Here is a 20,749-nt window from a genome sequence, read left to right on the forward strand (position 1 = left end):
TGCCACTGGGCAGAGAGAGGGCAGGATAAAGATGTGAGGAATGTTGATAATGGGGGAAGCTGTGAATGTGTCAGGGCAGGAAGTGTATGGGAAATCTCTGTACCTTCCCTGCAATTTTGCTGGTTTAGTCTTTTTAAATAGTCTTTTTAAAATGGAAGCTCTTTGTATTATTATTCTTACAAGTGTTCTGAAAGCTTATAATTTTATCAAAATAAAAACTTACCCATGCCATAAAACCGGAGCACTCTCTGTGCATGCACAGAGAAAAGGCCATGCAAGCACTCAGTGAGAAGGTGTTGTTTGCATCCCACACGGATGTGTGTGTGGAATTGATGGAGAGGGTCAAGTGATAGAAGGAACAGTGGTCTAAGAGGACTTCTGATCCTGCTTTCAAATCTTTAAAGTGGTTTTGATGCCCCTCCCCTTTCTGGAAATGCTCATATTCAAAGTCTGTTTGTCTATTAACCCTGTATAAGAGAATTTTCAGATAGTTTTTAAAAAATGTAAAAAGCCCTGACACCTATTGTCACACCAAGTTTCAGATTATAGACATTTTGGTTCTGATTCGGCAGAAGCCAAGCATGCTGAGAGCAACAGCAGAAAAAGGCAAGCAACAACCTCAAAAGCCAACAGTGGGGAAGTGATTAAATACATCACTGCAGCCTGTTACGCCTGCAGCCTGAAACAGTACAACACAGATATTTTTAAAGATTATTTATTTTCATGATTAAATAGATATAATAGCAATATTGAGCAAAATTAGGTACAGAGAAACCCATACAGGGGAATCCATCCACGGGGATGTGTAGATGTGGATTACCCTCCGTGCATTGCCCTTTAGTCTGTATGTAGCATAGTGGTTTCTAAGAACTTAACAAGATCTACTTCTCCATAAATGCAAAGTATTTAGTAGGTGATAAACACTCTGTCAATACTATCAAAACAAAGACCAGGTGAAAATCAGTCAAAATGTTAACAATGACTATTTGTTTGGCAGGATCATGAGCTTGCTTTCTTGTATGTGTGGTTTGCTTTTCTCCTCCTCCTCCTCCTCCTCCTGCTCCTCCTCCTCCTCCTTCCTGTTTTCTGTAATGATCATCCATAATCCTTTTCTTTAATCAGGAAAAGAAATAAATTTTCTTCTCCAGGCCATGCTGTTTCTACCTGGAAGATAAAGGACCACTAGCTGACCGGACATAATGTTCCATTGTAGGCATCCAGAGAAAGTCCTGTAATTGAACAAACAGACCTGGTTTCACTGGCAGCAAGAGCATTTATGTCCAAAGAGAGTACAACAACTATTCCTTTATGAAGGCTGAGAGGCTTGACGTGTATAGAGTAGAATGAGGCAGGTCAAAAAAATTACGCAAACTTGAAGTTTCTCAAAGAACACAAAGAAGACTGCTTACATTGGTCATTAGTTACGCATTAAATCCAGTTCAGAAACATGTGTTTAGCTTGGCTGGGGACTGACTCTAAAGGTAAAGGTGACTTGGTTATTAATAAACATATTTCTTGGGGTACCCGGGTGGCTAGGTCGATTGAGCACTTGTAACTATAAAAATGGTGCCATAAGACAAACTTGGAGGGCTTCATAATCAGTAGTATGCTTCATCTATATAGGAGTAAAAACACACCACACAAAAAAGTGTTTTATCATGTAAGAAAGTGTTAGGAGAGCTTCAGTAAAATTCAGCAAATAGAGCACACACATTATCTCCCCTGCCTCCCAAAACCTCATTATATCAATACTAATCACATTTTTAAAAGAAAAAGGCAGGGCAGCCCTGGTGGCGCAGCAATTTAGCGCTGCCTGTAGCCCGGGGTTTGATCCTGGGGACCCTGGATCGAGTCCCATGTCAGGCTCCCTGCATGGAGCCTGCTTCACCCTCTGCCTGTGCCTCTGCCTCTCTCTCTCTCTCTCTCTCTCTGTCTCTATGAATAAATAAATAAAATCTTTAAAAAAAATAAAAGAAAAAATAAAAGACAAAGGCATAAACTCATAAGGACAAAGGATAGAAGAGAAAATGAAAATAAAGTTTGGGGATTTGGAAAATAGACTAGATGGTCACTGAATTCAGCTAGCAGACCTGGAAGAAACCTGAGCTGACTAGAGGGAGAGCCGAGAAGTGACCCATTTGACATCAGAACCCAAAAGGCACATCAGTTTGTCATGTTAGAGACTTGCGGGGTAAGGACAAGACTAAAAACCTGAAAATTGGTGTCATCTGTTGCATAAACAGTCAGAGGATGCAAATAGTCAAATGCACTTGACTCAGTTTCAGCTCAGGTCATGAACTCAGGGTCAAGGGATAGAGCCCTGCATTTGGCTCCATGCTCAGTACAGAGTCTGCTTGAGATTCTCTCTCTTTTTCTCTCTGCTTGCTCATTCTCGCTCTTTCTCTCTCTCTCACATAAATAAAATATTTTTAAGTGATTCTTCCCTTTAATAAACAAACAAACATATTTCTTACTTAAGAAAGAAAGCTGAGAGAGCTTTTGGTAGATTACAGTATCGTACTATCCTGTGGAAGTTCTCCAGGCTTCAATCTGGGCACTCTCACATAGGTAGATTGAAAAGTTTCAGCAAGCTCCTGGATAGGGACCATGGGTCCTGGGTCACCATAAATGCTCAGGTCTGAGGCTCTGTCAGCACTCAAAGGTCCCATTTCAAATTATCATTCTCCTCCCTACCCACTCCAATGATAGAGGCTACAAGGGTTTTCACACTTGGGAAAATCTCTTTCAGAAATATCCCACACAAAAGTCCCTCAGAACTGATCCATCTGTGTTATGGACTGAATTGTGTCCTTCAAAACTCATACGGTGAAACCCTAACTCATAATGTGACTATTTTTTAAGATAGGGCCCTCAAAATAGTTAAAGTTAATAAGGTCACAGAGCAGGATGCTAATCCAAATGGACTGGTCCTTATAAAAAGAGGAAAAGAAACAAGAGCACTCTCTCTGCACATGCACAAAGAAAAGGCCAATGGCAGCGCTCAGCAAGGAGGTGCTTCTGCCAGCTTGGAGGAGAGCTCTTACCAGAAACCCACCCCGCCAACATTTAGATCTGAGATTTCCAGCCTCTAGAACTATGAGAAAATTAATGTCTATTGTTTAAGCCACCCCAGTCTGTGATACCTTATTATGGCAGCCCAAGTGAATATATCACCTTTTTCTTTTTAACCCACAAAAATTTAAGCATCACACACTAAGGAAATAGGTTCTAAATAGTTAGACTTACCAAATTTTGAACTTGCACTTCTTAATTCCCTTCCGATAAAAATAAATCTAAAATGGTATTTTCCTCTAATGTGGATATTTTATAACACTTGATGGGTCACTTTATTTTGACTTTACTCTGTTTGTCTGAGGAATTGGATATATAAGAAGCAAAATAACTTCCTCTGATTACCAAATAAATGTATAATGAAAATATGCAAAACCATTGAGGTCTAGATGAAGCCATCCCAGATATCATTATTGCTCCCTTCAAGCCTGCTTAGGTTTAAATTATAGAAAAATGATGGGAAATTTCTTTAAGTTGTTTAGTTGTGATGCTTAGAAACACAGAAGGGATCACGGAGATTTTGTCTTTGACACTAACAGAAAAGAACTTCCATTGGAAAGCAAAATGCTTTTATGCTTCAATGCTCTCTAACATGACCAGAAGGTCACTCTAAAATTTACTTCTGAAAAAGTGTCAGGTTTTTAGTGACCTCATGAGAGCTAGATTTTGGTTAATTAGGAGCTCATCTATGAACAGACATCTGAAAGTTCAATTAGGAACCATGACAACTTTTTGGACAGGTTTCTCTTCATCTGCAGTCTGGTGGAGAAGTCGGATAGTATTGCGATCCATCCCTTTCTCTTAAGATACAAAAGTCCAGCATTTGCCACAACACACGTTCAGTGAGCTGGTGACTTCTGAAGGACACACATTTGTTGGCCCCCTTTATTGATTTGCTTGACCCCAGAATTACACAATAAATAGCATTCTGTTCAACTGTAAAAGAGAAACTAGACTCCCAATATTGTCCATCTGGTCTAAGTCCTTCATTGAAAAAAAGAAAAAAAGAAAAGAAAAGAAAAGAATAAAAAGCACAAAAATAGCAGGAAGCAAGCCAAAGGCAGGACCATTATAAATAAAATGATCTGCCTCAGAAAGGAGGCCTGGTGTCCTCCACCTAACTTAAAAATTGTTAACCACTGAACTAATAATGGATCATGTCTCTATATGGTACATGAAAGAGGGAACCAGGAAGACCATGAATAACAGAGTGAGGAGAAGGTGTCCTTAATCTCCTCCCCTTGGCCTCCTGTGACCTCAGCCTGCTACCCTGATCTTGCTGACAGCAATGTCTGCAGTCTAACAGATGTCCTTCCAATTAAGAGAGATAAATCTAGACCTATTCAAGTTATTCTTCTCACTACTTGGTATCATACTTATTTTTACTCGTATATTGCTCTGGACACAAACATAAGTTTGTATCTGCCATCTCCACTTCCTCAATATTTGATGAACAAACAAATTAATAAATGAAATACAAGGAGTTGAGACTCCTGCAGTTGTTTTCAGAAAGCCCCCAGGGATGAAATGAGAACTTAAGTGATCTAGAGGGAGGGGAAATGGTACAACTAGAAAATCACAACATTAACCCAGATCCTTAGGCAAGAGCTAGGAAAAGCCACCTGGTATAAAATAGAGAGATCTTGTCCTATCAAAGGACACTGCATTCCATAATCGATGACTATGTGTATAAACCATAATCTCAATACAACGGAGAACTACGTAGCATAGAATATATTTTAAAGGGAAAAAAAACAGTGACAGTATTTGTATTAGGTGAAGATGGCAGGTAGCAAATGCATAGTGTGCTTCCATTTATCTAAAATGCCGAAATCCCACACCGCTATATACTCAGTAATCGTCAGATTAATTTGGTAGGATTAGATTTCTTTGCATTTATTATTGCTTTTACAGGTGTCTGCAATGGATATGTAGTCACTCGTAATTAGAAATTGCTACACACACACACACACACACACAAAAGAAATGGCTCAATGGCCTTCAAACAGAAAGACTTTGCTTCAGCCTGAAGCTCATAAGTAGATCACAGGACTAAATTTACTGCCCTCATATTCCTGTCATCTATCCTTTGGAGACAGCATGGGTAAATGAAAGCAATTTTCTTTTTAGAAATAGGACTCTTTAAGAAAACAAACAAAAATAAGTCTACCTCTCTTTTGTGCTGGTCTCAGTCTATCAATAGTAATACTAGAAATGCCTGGGGGCACTCACCTGGGCTCCAGTGAGCTTCCCACAAACGCTTTTCCAAACCAATGTTGCCACTGGACTGACCCTTGTGGTTCTTATGATAGCAAGACGCCCTTCAGCAGCAACCATCAGGAAACTTTGAAAAAATAGGGTTTTATTATTTACAAGTCCTGGAAGCTACACAGCACACCTGGGGCCACATAGCGAGGTCTCCGGGAGGAGTGAAAGGTAGCGAGGGAGAGAGAGGGAGCACAAGAATGTCAAACGTTCTGTTTATATTGCGGTTGAAGGTGGTGGGGGCCTATGCTTTCACGGGCCCTCTCTTTATTGGAAAATTTTAAACCTAACAGGAGGAGTTTAAAGTGCAGGGAAAGGAAAAGAGAGTTACCAAAATTGACCAAGATCTGTAAAACCAAGGAACCTCAGTGCCAGGAGGTGGCCTGGCTCTTTGTCTAATCACTTGCTGGCATGTGTTTATGGAAATAGCCACCTCTAAGTGGATGCCTCTTTGAAATGGATGCCTGGGCAATCAAGACTTAAATCAGGCACTTGCATCACAACAAACAAACAACACCTGGCAGGGTTTACACTACCATCTCACCCTAACCTGTCATACTTCCTGGGACCCACCCAACAGCAACGTGGCTCTTCCAACTATTCTCAGACCCCGTGATCATTTTTTTTTCTCTCTCTCTTTGGATTTCTTATCTATGTAGCAGAGTGTCACTTCCTATTTGTCCATCACAGATTTCTGTGCTTCTTGCAGGTGCAATGAGAAGGCTCCTATCCTATCTGAATCTACCCAGAAATTAAGACTCAAACTGACCACTAAACATCCTACAGCTGCAGGTTTACTAATGCCTGCCACATAGCATCATCTGGAGAACAAAGTGGTAATCCCGAAGTCAAATACACTGGGTGGGGTTGGGGAGAAGTTCCCGGAGGATGTCCCTTCAAACTAAACATAAGATTTACTTAGGTAAATGACAAGTTTCCACGAACTGGCCTCCAAGGATTTTTTTGGTAGGGCATTTTTTTTTTTAATTTATTTATGATAGTCACAGAGAGAGAGAGAGAGAGAGGCAGAGACACAGGCAGAGGGAGAAGCAGGCTCCACGCACCGGGAGCCCGACGTGGGATTCGATCCCGGGCCTCCAGGACCGTGCCCTGGTCCAAAGGCAGGCGCCAAACCGCTGTGCCACCCAGGGATCCCCTGGTAAGGCATTTTTAATGCGTACATTGAATAGGTTTCTAAGGCAGTTGTGCTGCAGGTGGCCCACAGATCACCCTCTGAGAAACAGTGCTTTCACACTTTATCTAACAACATGGGGCAGACCATTAGGCCAATGGAAGCGCCTCAAAGTTTTATCCTGTCTGTAATTGAACTGAAGTCAAGAGGTTTGCCTCTAGCTAGCTGTAAACAAGTTGAAGTGATAAAGTAGACTCTCTGAGCATTTGGGATTTAAATCTCTATTTCTCCTTTTAGGAATGTGACAGTGCTCTCACCTGGGGACTTTAGGCAATGCTGTTTTGCATTTATAGTTTATTTTGCTCAGTAATTATTAGCAGAGTGTTTTTGCAGGGTAGATTTGGTCTCTCCAGCTTGATCATAAACTCCTGGAGTAGTTGAAAGGCTCTCAAAATATTTCTTAATGACATGGAAAGAGACTGTGCTTAGCATAGTGTTGTTGACAAAAGTGCATTCAAGGTCATTAGGTGTAAATTTTCTCTACACCTCATTTAGCTCTAAGTCTGGGGTATGTTTCCTTTTAAATTGGAGACCAGGAGTAGGAATATGAGGCAGAGAACATAAACTTTTTAAAGTAAAGAAAGCTTACATTTTGTAATCAGGGGAAATTTTGTTTTAATGCAGTGGTCCTCAAAATGCAGTCCACAACCAGCGGAATTAAAAAAGAAAGTGATCTGCAGCACCTGGGTGGTTCAGTTGGTTAAGGTTATAAGGGTAAGTGTCTTCCTTCTGCTCCAGTCATGATCCCAGGGCCCTGGGATGGAGCTCCACATCTAGCCTGCATTGGGCTCCCTGCTGAGGGGAGGAGTCTGCTCCCCTGCTAGTGTGGATGCTCACGCGCTCTCTCTCTCTCTCTTGCTCATTCTCTCAAAGAAATACATAAAATCTTTTTTAATTTTTTTTAAAGATTTTACTTATTTATTCATGAGAGACACATAGAGAAAGAGAGAGGCAGAGACAGTCAGAGGGAGAAGCAGGCTCCATGCAGGAAGCCCGATGTGGGACTCTATCCAGGACCCCAGGATCACTCCCTGAGCCAAAGGCAGATGCTCAACCACTGAGCCACCCAGGCATCCCAGAAATACATAAAACTTTAAAAATAAAGAAATAAAATTTAAAAATTACAAAGCATGTGATCTTGTCAAAACGCAAATGCTCAGGCCTCTCCCAGACCAACTGAATCAGACACTGTGGTAGGGAGCCTGCCCCATCTGAGTCAGCACAGGCTGCTATAACCAAATAACTATAAACTGAAGAGGCTGTGGGGTTGGGGGTACTTAAACAACAAATATTTATTCCTCCCAGTTTTGGAGGGTGTGATGTCAAATACCAAGGTACTGGCAGAGTCAGTTCTTGGTGAGAATGCTCTTTCAGGTTTGAAGAAAGATGCCTTCTCGCTGTGTACTCACCTGACCTTTCCTAGGTGCTCTCTTCCTTTTTTTATAAAGGCAGTAATCACATTACTAGGGTCCCAACCTCAGGACGGGATCTTAATCTAATTGCCTCTCAAAGGCCCTACCTCCAAATCCATCAGGCGGGGGGGTGGGGGGGGGATAAGGGTTTCAACAAGTGAATTTGAAGGGGACTCATTCAGTCCATAACACCCTGAAATGGGGACTTACGTTTAAGACTAGGATTGGGAAGGATGGGGAGAATTTAGAGATCAAAAAACAAAACAAAACAAAGCAAAAAAACTTGAAGACTATAAAATAGTAAAGCTATCATGTGGTCAATGTGTGCATTCTCCTTGCTAAAAAAACCCAGTGTCAGATGTGCATGTAAAGAGAGTCCCCTACGTATATCTATTAAATAAGTAAAAGAAATACACAGAAACGACTGAAAATATTTCTGCCACATTTTACAAAGTGTTTTGTCTCACTTGATCTCAGTGGAGTCTCTGCACTTCCCTGAGATGAAGATTCAGCCCTATTATTTTCCTATATTACAGCTAAAGAGCCTAAGTTCAGAGATGACCTAGGGACAAGCCACATGGGTACCCAGAGGTACCTAAATTCTATATTCACTTCCTTCCACCAAAAAGCATTTCCTTCTTTTATTATAACAAATGAATTCCCCTGTTTCTTCCTCCTGCTTTGCAAGGATTGGGGTAAATGTTACCTTCCAGAGCTCCTTGCTAGTTTGTTTGTTGTCTTTAGACCTTTATCTTCATTCACAAATTAACAGCTTGTCCTTATATTAACCAGATGGATGGCTGCACTTGATTAATTGCAGTTGTAAGATGGATAAGTAGATTAAAGAACACGGCGGCTGCAGTGCTCACTGCTGGCCAGATATAATTAAGAAAGGAGGAGTGAGCAAGTTCTACTGGGGCTTTTGTGAGGGAAAGGCTCAGTGGACTGATTTCTTGGAACTGCTTCAATTGCTAAATTATGAGAAGCACTTGCTGCCCGCACTGAGAGAATGTTGAAATCTTGCTGCTGAGAGGGCACAAATCCTGCTTTTTCCCTAAGATGTTCAGCATTTAAATCAATGTTTCTCAGAGTGTGTTGTTGGATCGCCTGTCTCAGAATCATGTGGATGTTCATTAAAAATGCGTATTTCTGGACCTCATCCAGGACCCACTAATTTGGGGGTGGGGTGGGGATCGAGAATCTGCATTGTTAACCTACTTTTAAAACCACCAACTTATTGCTATCATCAAATGTATAGGATTCCCAGAATCACCAAAAAGACTGCACAAATCCACACTTCATGAACAGCAAAAAGCCCTTGGCTACCAAAAACTACAGCAACTGAATTTCCAAAACCCCCAAAGATCTGACAAAGCAGAGAATCTATGCCAGAATCCAAACTTTTGTCTCAAAAGTCTCCTAATGCTCTTGTTAGAAATGCCAATTTTAGGCCTCAGCCTGGACCTACTGAATCAGAAACTCTGAGGATGGGATGCCCTCCCGATGAGTGGAAGCATGCTAAAATTTGAGGATTACTGCTCTAGACCTGTGCTGCTCAAACTTCAGTGAGCATATGAATTATCAGGGGATCTTGTTAAAATGCAAATTCTGTTTCAGGAGGTTTGGGAACTAATAATCTCCCAAGTGATGTTGATGCTTCTGGTTCACAGACCATGCTTTTGAGTAGCAAAACTCTAGGTTACTTTTGATCTAATTTCATGAGAGAAAATTCATATGTACAAAAAAAAAAGTCAGAAACAGGTCCCTAGGCCTGGGCTGAAATGGTTGGCTAATCAGCACACTCCAGGCATAGAAAGTGAAGCTGCTAAAACACCATCCGTTGGCTTTGAGTTTTGAATACTGAGGATGCATTTGTACTGATTGGCTTACATACCATCCTCCAAAACCCTGATAATTAAGCTCACCAATTTTTTTAAGTTTTTATTTATTTATTCATGAGAGACAGAGAAGAGAGAGAGAGAGAGAGAGAGAGAGAGAGAGAGAGGGAGGCAGAGACACAGGCAGAGGGAGAAGCAGGCTCCATGCAGGGAGCCCCACATGGGACTTGATCCCAGGTCTCCAGGATCCCGCCCTGGGCTGAAGACAGCACTAAACCACTGAGCCACCAGGGCTGCCCAAGCTCACCAAGTTTTATGAGGCTGGGAAAGGAAGCCAAAAATAGCTTTCTAGGAACGAAACTCTGTTTTGCCCCAGCTTTCAAACAGCTAATAGGCTCCATGTACTAACCCTATCTAGAGTGACACTGTGTTGTGTAGTCAGCTCTGTCAGGACCTTGGAGAGCCTGGTACCAGCCCACATCACTTCAACAGGCCTTGATTCCCTCATTTAGTGAGTGATGGGTTTGGGGTTTTTGCCTACCCCTAAACCCTATGATTCTATGACTCATTCAGTCCTTTAGACTCAATGTACTCTCTGCATTGTTTCTGGGGCCTGAAGACTGCCACTGCCTACCCTTCGTACTTCCAAGTTCACTGAAAGTGCAGGCGTTTTGTTCCTCTGAGTCAGCCTCTCTTGCTGATCCAGGGATCACAAGCTTTGGCAACATGTGTATGAATTCAGATGCTACACGTTCTTGTGTTTGTACTTTTCACCTTTACTTTGGTATGTTTTAAATTATTCAGCTTGATGTTCCATCACGCTAAAATTACTAATTTGGAAAATGGTCACATACAGGATTAGTTTGCCTGGCTGTCAAGGGTTTACTAAGTAGCCCATGTCCGCTGAGATGAGGTATGTATAAATTACAGAGTGAGGATTTGCTTCTGATAGGGGCCTACCAGAATAATTTGTGCAATAAAGACTTCGAATAGCTAGTAGGTTTATAGAATTTCTCTAGTGTAATTAGGAGAGGCATTGTTGTGTAATGAAGAAAATTAATTAGAACTAAATGTTTAGGGAATGTGTAGTTAGGTAACCAAAGGCATATTTGCAGCCTAATTGTTTTTTGGCAGCTGGAGGCATTTTATACCCTTTCAGGGTGTTTAGTTAATAGCTATTTTAACATGCCCTACTGTTTGCTTTTTCTTAAATTTAAACTACTCTCATATAAAAAAACAGTTCATCAAAGGTTTAAACCAAGTATGTATCCCATTGGAAAAATGCCTCAGTCATCTGGTTTATTAGATCATACTGTCTGTCAAATGTTAATTATTTTCAGAGGAAGTCCATATTGAGGCTAATTGGTATGCCCTCCTGTACCACATAATTACAGAGTTTTACTGTAAGCTTATAAAACACAAACACCAAAACATTTTCTAATATTTTGCCAATATTTCTGCTAACCTGTACTCAAATTTCAAGAATTCTGTCTCAAGTCTTCTCGGGAACAAGATAGAGTTTTTGAAAATACAGTCAATTTTAAAATAAGTTAGACTGCTTATCCAGTTGGTTATTTTTATAATATGCATAAAATTTTGAAACAAAGCAGATGTAGATTCAAATCCTCGATCTGTCATTTATTGTGTCATCTTAGGAAAATTATTTAAACTACCTAAAGCTTTATGAGGCTACTGTGAAAAATGCAACCAAATAAGTATATATATATTTTTAAAGATTTTATTTATTTATTCATCAGAGAGAGAGAGAGAGAGAGGCAGAGACACAGGCAGAGGGAGAAACAGGCTCCATGTAGGGAGTCCAATGTGGGACTCAATCCCGGGTCTCCAGGATCACACCCTAGGCTGAAGGCAGCACTAAACCACTGAGCCACCCGGGCTGCCCCCAAATAAGTATATTCTATGAAATTCTGGCATTTTTTGTTTCAGAGAGGGGAAATAACTTTTATTTAGAGTAATTTTAGATTTCCAAAAGAATTACAAAAGTATTACTCAGCTTCCATATACCCTTCACCCAGCTTCCCCAAATATAAACAAGTTAACTGCCATAACTATTTTTTAAAGATTTTAGTTATTTATTTGAGAGAGAGAGCACACAAGTAGTGGGAGGAGCAGAGGGAGAGGGAGAAGCAGACACCCCCTCTGAGCAAGCTCCATCCCAAGACCTGGAGATCATGACCTGAGCTGAAGGCAGAAGCTTAACAGACTGAGTCCCCCAGGCGCCCCTGGCATAAATTCGTAAAACCAGGAAATGAGTATTGATAAAATACCTTAGTCTACAAACCTGATTCAAATTTTGACAATTGTCTTTTTCTGGTCCAGGATCCCATGTTGCTTTGAGGATTCATATCTCTTTGGTCTCCACCAATCTGGGTAAGTTCCTCAGTCTTTCTTTATCCTTCTTGACTTTGACAAGTTTGAACACTGGCCGGTTATTTTATTTATTTTTTTTAAGATTTATTTTTATTTATTTATGATAGACATAGAGAGAGAGAGGCAGAGACACAGGCAGAGAGAGAAGCAGGCTCCATGCCCGGAGCCCGACGCAGGACCCGATCCCGGGACTCCAGGATCGCGCCCTGGGCCAAAGGCAGGCACAAAACCACTGAGCCACCCAGGGATCCCCCTAGCTGGTTATTTTAAATAAGTCCCTCAAGTTGAGTTTGTCTTATATTTTCTCATGATTTATATTTAGGTTATACATTTTTTATAAGAATATCACAGAAGTGACATTGTGTCCTTCTTAGGGCATCCTATCAGGAGCCACAGGTCATTGTCTCATTGCTGTGATATTAACTTTGATCACTTGGTCAAGATAGTGTCTACAAGGTCTCTCCACTGTAGAGTTAGTAGTTTTTCCTTTGTAAGTAAGTATTTTGTAAGGTAATACCTTGGGACTGTGAAAATACGCTTTTTCTCATCATGCTTTCATTCCCTCATTTTAGCATCCACCAATGATTATTGCAACAAGCAAACAAACAAAAAATAACAACACCAAGAACTAGAGTGAGGAAAAAGAAACAACAGAGTGAAATGGTAAACTGTAGAATGGGAGAACATATTTATAAACCACATACCAGAAGGGATTTCATTTCCAACATATATATGGAGCTCATACAACTCAATAGCAAAAAAACAAACTAATAACCCAAATTAAAAATGGGCTAAAGACTTTTATAGTCATTTCTCCAAAGACATACAAATAGCCAACAGGTATTATGAAAAGATGCTCGATTTCACTAATAAACAAAGAAATGCAAAACCATAATGAAATCGCCTCCCATCTGTTAGGGTGACCATCATACTAACACAAATAAGTGTTGACAAGGATGTGGAGAAATTAGAACATTGTTGCTGGAGGGTAAAATGGTGTGGTAACTATGGAAAACAGTCTGGAGAGTCCTCAAAAAAATTAATGGATTTATCCATAAGAATGAAATGGGGGGGGGGGGATCCCTGGGTGGCTCAGTGGTTTAGCACCTACCTTTGGCCCAGGGCATGATCCTGGAGTCCCGGGATTGAGTCCCACATCGGGCTCCCTGCGTGGAGCCTGCCTGTGTGTGTGTGTGTGTGTGTGTGTGTGTGTGTGTGTGTGTCTCATGAATAAATAAATAAAATCTTTAAAAAAAATGAAATGAGGAAGAGATATTTGCATTCCCATATTCAATGAAGCACTACTCACAATAGGCAAGATACAGGAACATCCTAAGCTTCCGTCAATGGACAAAGAAGATGTGGTATATACCTGCAAGGGAATAGTATTTAGCTTTAAAAAAGGAGGGGCAGATGGTCTCTCCTTTGCTGTCCTGCCAGTGGCTTCCTTGTTGTGTATTCAATAAACATATTTCTTTTATTGTCTTGGGTGAATTCTTCCACTGCCCATGCTTCCAACCAAGTGGCCACTTTTCTGATCAGGAGAGACACTACACTTAGTGGCCTGTACACCGATGTGGACCCACTCACATCAATTTGGTGGACCCTAAACAAGAAGTCTTTGCCAGACCGGGGCTTTTTCCATATTCTCCGGGAATTATGGACTGACTCTAGTACTCCTTGGGAAACTGTGACCTACAGCCACGGTTACTCCTAATGAAGATCTGAGGTCCCAGGAGGAACTTGCCAGGCCTCTCTTGCCTGAAAGGGTGAAGGATATCTTTTTCTGCCCTTCAGAAGGATCCTTCCCTCCCTCTCCTTTCTCCTTTCAGCCCCTCAGCAGCCTATCTCCTTGAAAAAAAAAAATAAGGACAAGAGTAAAAAATAAATAAATAGGAAGGAAATACTGCAATATGAAACAGATGAACCTTGAAAACATTATGCTAAGTAAAAGAAGCCATCCACAGGACAAATACTGCATGACTCCACTTAAAGGAGATATCTAAAATAGTTAAGCTCCTAGAAGCAGAGTAAAATGGTGGGTGCCGGGGATTGGGAATGAGAGGGTACAGCAGGAATGGAAACTGCTAAGCAATAGGAAAAAAGTCTCAATTATGCAAAACCGAAAAATTCTAGAGATCTGCTGTACAACCATTGTGCAACATTAAAATAATGTACACTTAAAACTTTATTAAGAAGGTAGATCTCATGCTAAGTGCTCTTACCACAATAAAATAAAATTTTAAACCTACAGTGATTGAGGAAGTCAAAGGCCCACTTCCAAATGTGGGGAGAAAGCAGGGTGGGCATTACATCTAGTTACTGGTGGCCATAATTCATGAGGGCACCACTTTATTAAAAATCACTCCAACAAGGGGCGCCTGGGTGGTTCAGTCAGTCAAGCATCTGCCTTTGGCTCAGGTCATGATCCTCGGATTGAACCCCACATCAGAATCCCTGCTCAATGGGGAGTCTGCTTCTCTCTCTCTTTACTCTCCCCCATGCTCGTGCTCTCTCTCTCTCTCTCTCTCCAGCTCTCTCTTAAATAAATGAATAAAAATAAAATCTTTTAAAAAATTACAATTTCTCCATACGCAGAACACCTTTAATATTTTAACTTTCACCTGGTATGTTGATATGACTATGATTTAATAAAGCTGTTTTTCTTAAGTAAATAAGCCAGAATATAAATCCAAAAAAATGTCATCATCACCTTCAAAATAAAGAAAAGATACAGATTTGCTTCAATGAAGTTCCAAATTTCTGTATCTAATTTTTTTTCCCCTTAAAAGCAGACTTTTTGTAATCAATTAAAATTCTCTTAAATCCAAGGCTCAGGTGAGTGAGCAAGTTTGATGTACATGTTTGGAGTTAAAAACAATATGGCAATAATAATAGAAAATAGCTGATTTCCATATAATGGGATACTATGAAGCAATTAAAAATAATGAAGCATATATGTATATATAGGCAAGAGCCTATGCATTCTACTTGCTGTTGCAATAAGTCACAGAAAAGAGAAAACTTTCTACTTTGTCCCCAGAAAGTGGATAACTCACCAGGTTTATTCTGCAACCCAGTCTCGCACACAGACATCTGCAGTTATATTTGCCATTGTAAAATTAATAGCCCGTGTGGTTCCCAGAAAAGGGTCCAGCCTGGAGAGCAAACTTCCACCACACAATGTACAGTTAGAAACAGCTGGCCCCATGGCCAGGGAATATGCTGACTGCTGCCAAAGCATTTGCCATGGGTCATTGCCATTCTTGGAGCATCAGACCAGCCCACCCGCTCTTCCTGATATCACAGAAACCCACAAGCAGGTGGTTGCTGCTCCACTTCATTTCTTCATTCAAAACATTTTCTGAAGATCATATCAAAGGACACATATAAAGTGAAATATTAAAATTTCAGGTCAAAAACCAATACATCTGGGGTGCCTGCGTGGCTCAGTGGTTGAACGTCTGCTTTGGCTCAGGTCGTGGTTTCAGGGTCCTGGGATCCTGGGATCCCAGTCCTGGGATCAAGTACTGCATTGGGCCCCTCGCACGGGGGATTCGCCCTCTGCCTATGTCTCTGCCTGTCTCTGCCCCCCCCCCCCTCTCTCTCTCTCTGTGTGTGTGTGTGTGTCTCAGGTTTAAATAAATAAAATCTTAAAAAAAATACACCTAAGAACATGTAACTTGGTACAACTTCAGAGATGTCTGCCTAAGTGGACTGAAGGGGTGAAAAATCTGCCAGTCTGAAAAGTCTGGATGTCTGAGGTTATCTCAGAGAGAGGAAACATACTGAACCACTTTCCCCAGCAACATACAGAAATCAACCAGCATCATCTCAAATTACATAGCTGAGGGGACAACACTGAGGGAGAGGAGTTAGCTACACTTTAACATTCTGAAGCACCTACCATGACCATGAAAGCTTATAAGGGTTATCTGGTTTTTGCACACAAACAGATACTTAGCTGCTGAGGAAACAAAAGCCCAGAGAAGTTACCTCATTTTCCCAAGGCAAAACAGCCAGTATAGATATCAGGATCTGTCTTGAATCCAGGTCTATCTTACCTAAAGTTGACAGTCTTCCCACTATAAAAGCCGATGAAAACCAAAGGTGAACAGTATGGGCTCTTGGTCAGATCACACGGGCATGAATCCTGACTACTAACTGCCCGCTGCAAGGCCTAAACAACATGCTTAGCATCATCATGTCTCCCATTCCTCCTCCATGTGTAAAACGAACACAAGAAGTAAATACCCCAAAGGGTTATTTTGAGCATAAGTCGATTTTACAAAAGCAAAGCACTTAGAAATGTACTTAACGAGCATTATTACTATTATTATGTCAAATGCTGACTCTGGAGAGAGTCAGGACAAACATACTTTGATGAGAGATGGAAATTAACACGATCAAGCTGTAAATCAGAAGGCAGATCAAAGTAAGAAATAATGAGGTATGTATTTGAGGATGGATGGGAGTGGGGAAAAGCTCACCACCAAGAGAAAACATGAACCGATGAAAGTGGAATAGAACATTAATGAAGACAAACTTAGGAATCAGAGTCATCCTGCAGACTGGAATACCCTGAAGTTTGTTTTTCATTGGTTTGTTGTTCCTGTTCTCTGTTCTTTAAACAGAAAAGACATCCCTTTGTTGGAATGATCTCAAAAGCAATTGTGTAAAAAGTAAAGTCTATACAATTTGAACTCCTATGAGGGATTTAGTCCACCTTCCTCAGCTCAGGCAAAGGCTTCCAGAAACAAAGCACCAACTTTGATTCCTAAATGAACATCAGTCCCTGTGGCTCAGTTACTCAAAGCTTCCAGCAGCACAGAACCTAATAGTTCATGCTCCACAGCTGGGTCCTGAGCCTGGGGCTCCCAATGACTTTTTAGAGCGCTTCATGATTGGTTTGCTTCCATGGGATTTGGATCAAGATGAAAAATGAGCCCAAGGTTATTTGGAAACAGTTCATATTTAAGAGACCTTCAAACACTTCACAAATAAAAAGTGGTCTATAAATATTGTATAATAACCCTAGAATAACTTCCCACTTGCTAATGTTTATCACTGGGGAAAAATTAGCAATGGGCACACTCATACTTCAAAAGTTAGGAAATTGAGGATAAAAATCCAAGTAGTTTGGAAGAGTTGAAAGCATTTTATTCAGAAGGGAATAGCAGTTCATAAGGGAAGGAAATTGTGTTTGAATTTCTCTGTATTGTGATAAAAAAATATTCTATCTAGATGATACCTGTTTCTCACTGAGTATCTCTAGCCTCCAGCACCCAACCCACAACCTCTGACCCACTAACTCTTTATCAACCATCCATGGTGCTGGTCCTTAGCCATGGGGATAGGGTTATGCAGATTGAAGATCATCTATCTATCTTTAATGCATAAAATAGGAACGAAATGCAATAATCTTTCAGACACATAACTAAATGTCTTTCCAATCACCATCCATCACTACCATTTTGTAGCACTGGTGCTAACCCTGACCCTTTATTCTGGCACAGAGTGGCCCTATAGGGCCTGTGCCATATTAGTGAGTTGAATCAGCCATTTTTCGACTGCAGACCTGCTGCCTAAAAAATCAGCATTTACAAAGCAGCTTGTGATGCAGGGAAGAGTCCAGACAGAGATGTAATAAACAATGTTTTGAATTACATTTTGGACATTTTAAAATGCTCTGGGCTCAATTTCATAAGGCATTTGCATTTGTAATGAAAAAAAATAGATCTCTGAGCTTCCAGTCTCAGGTTAACAGCCTCTTTTATGTTGTAAATTTTTTGCAGGAGCAATTACAAATTGTACACAGATTCATTATTTCTCAAGTACTTTATCAGGACATTTCCCCATACATCTAATTTGTCCTGTCTGAAATGTAACTTGACATAAGGGATTTTCTTAATTGCTTTTGAAGCCTTTCCAAGATAATCAACTGCTTTTTGGAGCATGATAAAAGACAGTAGACAATATTGCCAGTCTGTCTTAGGATCTCATGCTGAAGTTTTTGGGTACAAGCAAATAAAGGCAATATTTGCCTCCGAAACTACTCAATATCTCCGTTTTAATTTAGCTTCTCTTTTAATGACATTGTCAAAAAAACGAAAAAAGGAAATTTTCCCATCATTTCTGTCTGCCCCACTTCAATGGCTGTCACGTTGGTGATAGATACAGTCAATATTTATGAAAGGACAAAAGGATAGTCTGTATTCTGAAGAATCTTTTTTTTTAATGATTTTATTTATTTATTCATGAGAGACACACAGAGAGAGAGAGAGAGAGGCAGAGACACAGGCAGAGAGAGAAGCAGTCTCCATGCAGGGAGCCTGATGTGGGACTCGATCCCAGGTCTCCAGGATCATGCCCTGGGCCAAAGGCAGGCGCTAAACCACTGATCCATCCAGGGATCCCCATATTCTGAAGAATCTTAGCCAAAGATTAAATAAAGATTGCAGTGGGATACCTGGGTGGCTCAGTTGGTTAAGTGTCTTCCTTTGGCCCAGGTTATGATCTCAGGGTCTTGGGCCTGAGCCCTGAGTTAGGTAGGCTCCCTGATCAGTGGAGAGCCTGTTTCTCCTTCTGCCACTCCCCCTACCGGTTCTCTCCCCCCCCCCCCCCTCTCTCTCTCTCTAATATATGAATAAAATCTTTTTTAAAAAATAAAGATAGCAGCAAAAATAAGATAACCAAATTTGGGGAGGAGAAGGAATACTGTCAAAAGGTGGTTGTTTCTGCTACCATCCTTTAACAGATTTAAGTAAATGCTGGAACGCTTATTTTAGGGAACATTTTTACCTGTGTTTTCACCCTACCAATTCTAAATAATTTCATTTTTAGTTACAGAACATAGTGCATTTAACGGCAGGCACGATAATGGTTACCCACAGATATCCATACACTAGTCCCCAGAACCTTATATGGCAAAATAGACTTTGTGGATGTGATTAAGGCCACTGACCTTGAGATGGGGTGATCACCCTGGATTATCAGGGGATATACAATCTAATCATATGGAACATCTTTCCCACCTGTGGTCAGAGAGAGATAAGAGAAGGATTGGAGAAATTCAAGACTCAATCCACTGCTGCAGGCTTTGAAGATGGAGGAAGGGGCCATGAACCAAGGAATGTGGTGGCCTCTACAAGTCTGTAAGAAGCCTCGGTTTACAATTAGCAAAAGGGGACTAAGTTCTATCCACAACCCAAATGAGCAGGAAACTTATTCTTCCCTATAGCCCCCACATAACGGAATACAGCTTGAATATGGACTGAAAACACCTTGATTTTAGCCCAGGGAGAGCTGTGTCAGACTTCTGACCTACAGAACTGTTTAAGCTACCACACAGGGGGTAATTTGTTAATGCCACATAGAAAATCAATACACCATCTATAGTAAAATATCCCCCCCCCCTTTTTTTTAAGTAAGCTCTATGCCCAATGCGGGAGCTTGAACTCATGACCCCAAGACCAAGAGTCACATGCTCTTTCAAGTGAGCCAGCCAGGCACCCCTGTAACATCCTATTTATATACCTAGATCATCCTTGAAATGCCCAAATACAAGACATTTAATATTAATTATATCATCATATAGTATTTAGTCACTACCAGCCTGTGCAATGGAAAGTCAAATACCATTTGCTAAAATCAAATTAAATTATATCTGACAAACAGAAAACATAAATTATCTAGTGTCCTTTCAAAAGCTGACATTATTAACTTAAGGACACTGACTGGCACATTGGTAAAGATGAAAATTATTAGCTTTATTTTAGATCAACATTGTTAATATGCCTTAATGACCCCTCAATCATCTCCCAAGATATGATTCTTCTCAATTTTAAAGCTTATCTTTGATAGTCTGAAGAAGAGGTCCACAGGAATTCAAGGAATATTAAGACTTTTCAACTAAAAACCACTCCAAAACAATAAGAATCATGACTAATAACTAAAGAAGTTTCACTTTTTCCAGGTGAATGCAGGCAATATTAATAACAAAAATAAAATGGTTGTTTGGTGCTTCATTTGTATTAAGTGATGGATGAGCTCATCTAAGATACTTATGTTCCAGGTGTAATCAACTTTCCCAAATACATCATGGGAAGAATTGCCATTCAAGTGAGTCACACACGACATTACAAAATCTGCCATGGAAGGCATTAAGCTAAAGAAAACTGAGTGTTTAGCTCATAAAGTGGGTCAGGAAGAAAATTATGATCCAAGCCTATGAAAATCAATAAAAGTTTGGTGTTCCATCTTAAGATGGTGGATGGAAGATATGTATCAAATTTTGTTTCCTCCCAAAACCCCGGTGAAAAAATATTTTTGAACAAAAGACAAAATAACAAGAACAGGGAGAAGAGAACAAGAAAGCTGACAATTTTGGAAACTAGAAGGCAAAGAGAACTAATATAAACGATTTGATCACCATAAAAAACTGAATTATGGCTAGGGAGCTGAGAACCAAAAAAATTTATTCTGAAATCCCAATCCCCTCTCCAACACACCCTGAGAACTGGACTTTTTATTCTCTAGCGACCTGGACTGGAAGGAGTGTGAGGATGGAGGCACTGCAC

At 40.5% G+C, this 20,749-nt stretch overlaps 1 long non-coding RNA gene across 1 annotated transcript; it reads right to left on the reverse strand.

The window, feature by feature from the left end:
* Nucleotides 1-699: 699 nt before the first annotated feature.
* Nucleotides 700-13,614, reverse strand: LOC140598654 (uncharacterized). The gene is made up of 2 exons (XR_012001191.1): nt 13,480-13,614; nt 700-1,229 (listed from the first exon to the last, which is right to left on the reverse strand). It is a non-coding gene; the product is annotated as an uncharacterized lncRNA (long non-coding RNA).
* Between the last annotated feature and the right edge of the window lie 7,135 nt (nt 13,615-20,749).

The sequence above is a fragment of the Vulpes vulpes genome, chromosome 4 (assembly GCF_048418805.1).
Source record: "Vulpes vulpes isolate BD-2025 chromosome 4, VulVul3, whole genome shotgun sequence".
Classification (NCBI taxonomy): Eukaryota; Metazoa; Chordata; class Mammalia; order Carnivora; family Canidae; genus Vulpes; species Vulpes vulpes.